Source organism: Arachis hypogaea, chromosome 5 (genome assembly GCF_003086295.3).
Source record: "Arachis hypogaea cultivar Tifrunner chromosome 5, arahy.Tifrunner.gnm2.J5K5, whole genome shotgun sequence".
NCBI classification, from domain to species: Eukaryota; Viridiplantae; Streptophyta; class Magnoliopsida; order Fabales; family Fabaceae; genus Arachis; species Arachis hypogaea.
In genome coordinates, this window is record NC_092040.1 from 77,162,125 (window position 1) to 77,169,442 (window position 7,318).

General features: G+C 40.3%; 1 non-coding gene across 1 annotated transcript; it reads left to right on the top strand.

Annotated features, from left to right (window-relative positions):
• Window positions 1–6,504: 6,504 nt before the first annotated feature.
• Window positions 6,505–6,608, top strand: LOC112804256 (small nucleolar RNA R71). The gene has a single exon (XR_003202872.1). It is a non-coding gene; the product is annotated as a small nucleolar RNA R71 (small nucleolar RNA).
• The last annotated feature ends 710 nt before the right edge of the window (window positions 6,609–7,318 follow it).

Sequence of the window (7,318 nt, forward strand, 5' to 3'; positions counted from 1 at the left end):
ACTAGAGAAAGAAGGTGGGAACTTTTGTGTGCTCCTCTGACTGACATCAGTGCAGTAATGATCAGGGAGTTCTATGCAAATGCTGCAAAAGAAAACAAAAATAGTGCTCCCTACACAAGTTATGTCAGAGGGGTTGAAGTGAGTTTTAGCCCAGCTGCTATCACAAGAGCCCTCAAGTTGAGAACCATAACCTATGCAGAGCCTAGTTATGAGGCTAGATTGCAAATAAAAAATAATCCTGATGAGATCATGCAGGGGTTATGCATGGAAAATACAGATTGGGAAAGAGATTCAAAGGGAATTCCAAGTCACATAAGGAGGATGAATCTTACTCCTGTGGCTAAGGGATGGTATGAAATAGTGAGGAGATCTATCCTTCCTACTGGAAACGCCTCTTGGGTCACAATCAAACGAGCACTCTTGACATACTGCATCTTGCATGGAGGTGAGATCAATCTTACACAACTCATAGCCGACAGTATTCAAGAAATGGCCGATAGCACAAGCAAATCAAAAGGTCTTGGACATCCAAGCACCATCCAAAGGCTATGTGACAGAGCTAACGTAATCTTTGAAGATGAGGACACAACAAAAGTGAAGAAAGGGAAATGGATTACCAAGAAGAGCATGGAGGGAACGAATGAAGAAGAAGACCAAGAAGGGGTAGTAGCTCCTAGACAAAGGAGATCACAAAGAGAGGAAGGACGAAATCAAGCTTATGATGCCATAGATATGAGCCAATTGCAAAGATCAATTGAAGAACTATCTCAGCAACTCATGCAGGCTCAACAAGGTCAAAATCAACTCATGCAGGCCCAACAAGGCCAAAATCAGGAGGGCCAAGAGAAATATCTAGAGCCCCATCCTGAATTTATGGAGCAATTTTTGAAAGAAAAAGAGGAACGAGAGGCTTGGCAGCATCAAATGGAGGAGAAACAAGAGAGATGGCAACAACAAATGATGACTCAGCAGCAAGAATTTCAAGCACAGATTCTTGAAGGGCAAAAAGAGCAATACAAAGAATTCAAAGAATCATATGATAAGCTGTATTTTAGTCAAGCTAAAGCAGGGGAATATAGTCACAACCTGTATCAATGGAAGAATGTTCATCATACCATGGGAGAAGTTAGACACGTACAAAGAATGGAGAATGATGAAAACATGCAAGCAAGGTTGGAGTACTTAACCCACAATCTACCAACACTCAATCCTGAGATCAAGCCATTTGAACAATGCCCTGAATTTTTAGCCAAGCAACAAGCAAGATCTCATCAATACACTGAGTCAACCTTTAAAAGATTGGAAGATTTTGGGCTCTCAGGACTCTTAGATTCTGTTTGGGGTAGAAGATGTCCTGGTGAAAAGATCCAAGATTATTCCAAGACAGGGAAGAGAAAGAAGAAGAAGGGAGAATCAAGCAGCAGCCATGGCCATTAGAAGGTGGCAAAGTTCTTTCATATTTCCTCTTTCATGTCTTTAATAAGGAGATGTATGTCTGAAATATGATATGCCTCCATCAATTATTTCTTTTACTTTATGCAATTTCTGTTCTTTGCTTTTCATTTTAGTTAGTTAATAAATAGCTAGAAAAATGCTAAATCTGCATAATGCTTGTTATCCACCACTTAGCTTGAAAATTGCTTTGTTTCCCATATGCTTAAATAAAAGAGTTTGGTTTGAATTGAAAAGTAAAATATCCAATGTTGCATAAGTATGAATGGAAGTTGGTGGTGGTATATGTGTTTGATTAAATGCATAACTCATGAAATAATTGTTACATAATATCATTCTCATCCAATTGTGAGTTAGCTTGCTGTTACAAAGACTCTTATCAATAATGAAAAAGCCCTTGGTAACAAAAACAGAAAGAAAAAGGGAAAGAAAAAGCCAAAATGGCCAGAAAAACAAAGAATAAAGGTTGGACACCAATAGCTTGAACCTTAGGACATATGCCTGTGGTGTTCTTGTACTAAGATCTGCTTGGATGAGTAAATTCTAAGGGGTATTTTAAAACCCGGTCACTTAGATCAACTGATTTGGGATGGCCAATTGAAAATCCACAATAAAGAGCAACTTAGATACAGAATATTTAGTTATCCAAAGAGATGCTGGGCATCAATGATCCTAGGAAGAATTAGTGAGCCAAGTGTCTGTGGTGGAGAGATGTTGAGTAAAAGAAAGAAACAAATAAAGCCAAAGGCTATTACTGCAACATTTGACACCAAACCTCCAAAAGAATAATAAGCTTATTAAGCATTGTAAGCCAAGAACAGTTAGCAAGGGAGGAATCAAAGAGTAAGTCTTATAACAGCAAGTTTAGCAAACCTTTGATGCAAAATGTATATCATGTAACAGCAACAATAATTGAGTTATCATTGTCTGCATAATGACCCCATAGATTAAGTTCTGCTATCTGCATAATAAGGATATGTATTCTTTTCTTATTCATTTCAATTTCTCTTAGTTTTGATGCTTGCTTGGGGACAAGCAAGATTTAAGTTTGGTGTTGTGATGACAAGTCATCATATACCCATTTTTCAAGCTAATTTCACTTGTTTTGTTAGCATTTATGCACTTTCTTGCATCCTAAGTAAGTGATTTGGAGTGAAAATGCATAACTTCTCTAAATCAAGCAACCACCATGAAATTAATGATAATCCATGAGGTTTAAGCTAATTTTAATTGAATTTTAATTGATTTATAAGCCTCTTGAATTTAGTGATACTTGGAGTGGTTGTTTTGGTTTATTATAGGTGAAGAAAAGAAAAGAAAAGGAAAAGCGTGGCCTAAGAAGTGTAGCCCAAGGAAAGGAAAGCGTGGCCAAAGCAATAGGAAGCGTGCCGCATGCAAGGGGAGGCAAACATTGCCCTCCACAAGGGCAGACTGCCCTCTAGGAGAGCAACATAAAGGAACCAACCAAGGAAGGCAACTCTGCCCTGCCCACTACAAGGGCAGAGCACAAAAGTGTGCCTTGGAACCAAGAAGAAGAGAACCTTGCCCTGCCCTCCACAAGGGCAGTATCGGGCTCACCAAGGAAGAAATTCAAAGGAAAAATGTCACCCATGCATGCCACAAGAATCGAACACGGACCAAGGAAGAAGCAAGGAACTAAGGTTGAGTGCCGTGCCAAGAAACCAAAGAAATCAATTGAACGTGTGCCACAGCCGTGTTTCGAACACGGGACAGCAAAGTGGAAACACTGCCCTGCCCTCCGCGAGGGCAGGGCAGCATTTGGATTGGTGCACAAATCTGGCGCACCACACACAAATCTGGCGCACCAATTCTCTCCTGGCAGCACCAGCGTGCATCGCAACTCAATCCTGGCAGCACCATATTTTTCTGCCCTGCCCTCCGCGAGGGCAGGGCAGCATCCCATGCACCAAGGAAAATTTCTGGCGCACCAATTTCTGAGTCTAGCGCACCAATTCTTGATTCTGGCAGCACCGTGGCACGTTCTGGCGCACCAACTTTTCCTGCCCTACCCTTGGCGCGGGCAGGGCAGCATTTCACGCACCAAGGCCGCACCAGCTTGCACCACGCCCGCACCACAACGCACCAAATCCTGCCCTGCCCTCCACAAGGGCAGGGCAGCCTCCTGGGAGCAACTTTTCATGGGCCAAAAATTCAAATTAAAACCCCATTTTAATTCATTTCTTCACCAAATCAAAAGCCCATCCAAATCCCAAAAATCCAAGAATAGAAAGTGTATAAATAGAAGCTAGTTTGATGTAATTAGGAACCTTTTTGACTGACCTTTGGCTTAGCTTTTGAATTTAGCACTTTCTTTGAGCTTTGAATTTCTTGTAATTGTTCTTGAGAGACTTGACAGAGAGCTCAGAGGATTAAGGGAGAATTGACTGATCTCCTTCCTCATTCTTACTCGGGCAATTCTACTCTTCTGTTTCTGAGTTTTGGGTGTGTGAAATTGAGGAAATTCTGTCTCGATTCCCATCTAAAATCTCTTTAAATCCCTTTCTGCATGATTGAATTTGATTTCTGTTCTTCTACTGCTTCGTCTTTAATTTTCTGTCAATTGCTTTGAATACTTGGATCTGGGAAGGCAGATAGAGATCTAGGCTCTGCTACCTAGTCTCTTGAGACCTGAGACCACAATTTACTTGGGTTCTTCTGTGAACCTCTGCTGCACCTTATTTCCTTTCTGTTTGAATGCTTGTTGCTTCTGATTCAATTTTTGCTCTCTTAATTGTTGCAATTTACTTTCTCTCTGTTTAGATTCTGCAATCCCAGTCCTCAAATCCCTTTTACATTCAAGCAATTTACATTTCTTGTCATTTAAGTTACTGCAATTTACATTTCTTGCACTTTAAGTTTCAGTCATTTAATTTCTTGTTCTTTAAGATTCAGTCTATTTTACTTTCCTGTTCTTTAATTTACTGCAATTTCCCCTCTCCCTTTACATTTCAAGCAATTTATCTTCTGTTAAATACAACCCACTCAACCAAAACTTGATTCGCTTGACTAAATCAACCACTAAACTAAAATTGCTCAATCCTTCAATCCCTGTGGGATCGACCTCACTCATGTGAGTTATTATTACTTGATGCGACCCGGTACACTTGCCGGTGAGTTTTGTGTTGGATCGTTTTCCACACATCAAAAATTTTTTTCTTCTGTTTTTGACTCTGTTTTTAATTTTTTTGATTTTTTCGTGACTCCTCATGATCATGTACCTAATAAAACACAAAATAACAATAGATAAAATAAAATAAAAATTAGATAAATAAAATTGGGTTGCCTCCCAACAAGCGCTTCTTTAATGTCAATAACTTGACAGTGGCTCTCATGGAGCCTCAAGGTGATCAGGTCAATGTTGTATAGTTGTCCACACCAAAGTTAGAGTTTGGATATGGGATCTTAACACCAAACTTAGAGTTTGGTTGTGGCCCCACAACACCAAACTTAGAGTTTGACTGTGTGGGATCTTCTTGACTCTGAACTGAGAGAAGCTCTTCATGCTTACTCTCTTTTGTCACAGAGGGATGGCCATGTGCCTTAAACACAAGGTAGTCCCCATTCAATTGAAGGACTAATTCACCTCTGTTTACATCTATCACAGCTCCTGCTGTGGCTAGGAAAGGTCTTCCTAGGATGATGCATTCATCATTTTCCTTCCTAGTGTCTAGGATTATGAAATCAACAGGGATGTAAAGGCCTTCAACCTTTACTAGTACGTCCCCTACTATTCCATAAGCTTGTCTTAATGACTTATCTGCCAATTGTAATGAGAACAAGGCAGGTAGTACCTCAATGATCCCCAGCTTCTCCATTACAGAGAGTGGCATAAGATTTATCCCTGACCCCAGATCACATAGAGCTTTTTCAAAGCTCATGGTGCTAATGGTACAAGGTATTAGGAATTTGCCAGGATCTTGTTTCTTTTGAGGTAGGGTTTTCTGAATCCAAGTATCTAGTTCACTAATGAGCAAGGGAGGTTCACTTTCCCAAGTCTCATTACCAAACAACTTGGCACTCAGCTTCATGATAGCTTCTAAGTATTGAGCAATTTGCTCTCCAGTCACATCCTCATCCTCTTCAGAGGAAGAATATTCTTCAGAGCTCATGAATGGCAGAAGGAGATTTAATGGAATCTCTATGGTCTCTATATGAGCCTCAGATTCCTTTGGATCCTTAATAGGAAACTCCTTCTTGCTTGAGGGACGTCCCAGGAGGTCTTCCTCATTAGGATTTTCGTCCTCCTCCTCCCTAGTGCATTCGGCCACTTTGATTAAATCAATGGCCTTGCACTCTCCTTTTGGATTCTCTTCTGTATTGCTTGGGAGAATACTGGGAGGAGTTTCAATGACTTTCTTACTCAGCTGGCCCACTTGTGCCTCCAAATTTCTAATGGAGGATCTTGTTTCATTCATGAAACTGAAAGTGGCCTTTGACAGATCAGAGACTATATTGGCTAAATTAGAAGTGTTTTGTTCTGAATTCTCTGTCTGTTGCTGAGAAGATGATGGATATGGCTTGCTATTGCTTAGTCTGTTGCGTCCACCATTGTTAAAGCCTTGTTGAGGCTTTTGTTGATCCTTCCAGGAGAAATTTGGATGATTTCTCCATGATGGGTTATAGGTGTTTCCATATGGTTCACCCATGTAATTAACCTCTGCCATGGCAGGGTTCTCAGGATCATAAGCTTCTTCAGAAGCTGCCTCTCTAGTACTGTTGGATGCATGTTGCAATCCATTCAGATTTTGAGAGATCATGTTGACCTGTTGAGTCAACACTCTGTTCTGAGCCAGTATGGCATTCAGAGCATCAATTTCAAGAACTCCTTTCTTCTGAGGTACCCCATTATTCACGGAATTCCTCTCAGAGGTGTACATGAACTGGTTGTTTGCAACCATGTCAATGAGTTCTTGAGCCTCTTCAGGCGTTTTCTTCAGGTGAATAGATCCACCTGCAAAATGGTCCAATGACATTTTCGAAAATTCAGAGAGACCATAATAGAATATATCTAATAGGGTTCATTCTGAAAACATGTCAGATGGACATCTTTTGGTCAGCTGCTTGTATCTTTCCCAAGCTTCATAGAGGGATTCACCATCTTTTTGTTTGAAGGTTTGAACATCCATTCTCAGCTTGCTCAGCTTTTGAGGAGGAAAGAATTTATCCAAGAAGGCAGTGACCAGCTTATCCCATGAGTCCAGGCTATCCTTAGGTTGTGAATCCAACCATATTCTAGCTCTGTCTCTTACAGCAAAAGGGAAAAGCATGAGTCTGTAGACTTTAGGATCAACTCCATTCATCTTTACAGTCTCACAGATCTGCAAGAACTCAGTTAAAAACTGATAAGGATCTTCAGATGGAAGTCCATAAAACTTGCAGTTTTGTTGCATTAATGCAACTAGTTGAGGCTTAAGCTCAAAGTTATTGGCTCCAATGGCAGGAATGGAGATGCTTCTTCCATCAAACTTGGATGTTGGCTTTGTGAAGTCACCAAGCATTCTCCTTGCATTATTATTATTATTTTTGGCTGCCATGTCCTTCTCTTGTTCGAAAATTTCTGAAAGGTTGTTTCTGGATTGTTGTAATTTAGCTTCTCTTAATTTTCTCTTCAGAGTCCTTTCAGGTTCTGGATCAACTTCAACAAGAGTGCCCTTTTCCCTGTTCCTGCTCATATGAAAGAGAAGAAAACAAGAAAAGAAAGAGGAATCCTCTATGTCACAGTATAGAGATTCCTTTATGTTAGTAGAAGAAGAAAGGGGTATGAGAAAGAAGAAGGATGGATTCGGATTTTTGGATGAAGAGAGATGAAGAGAAGTGTTAGTAATTAAATAATTAAATAGAAGAA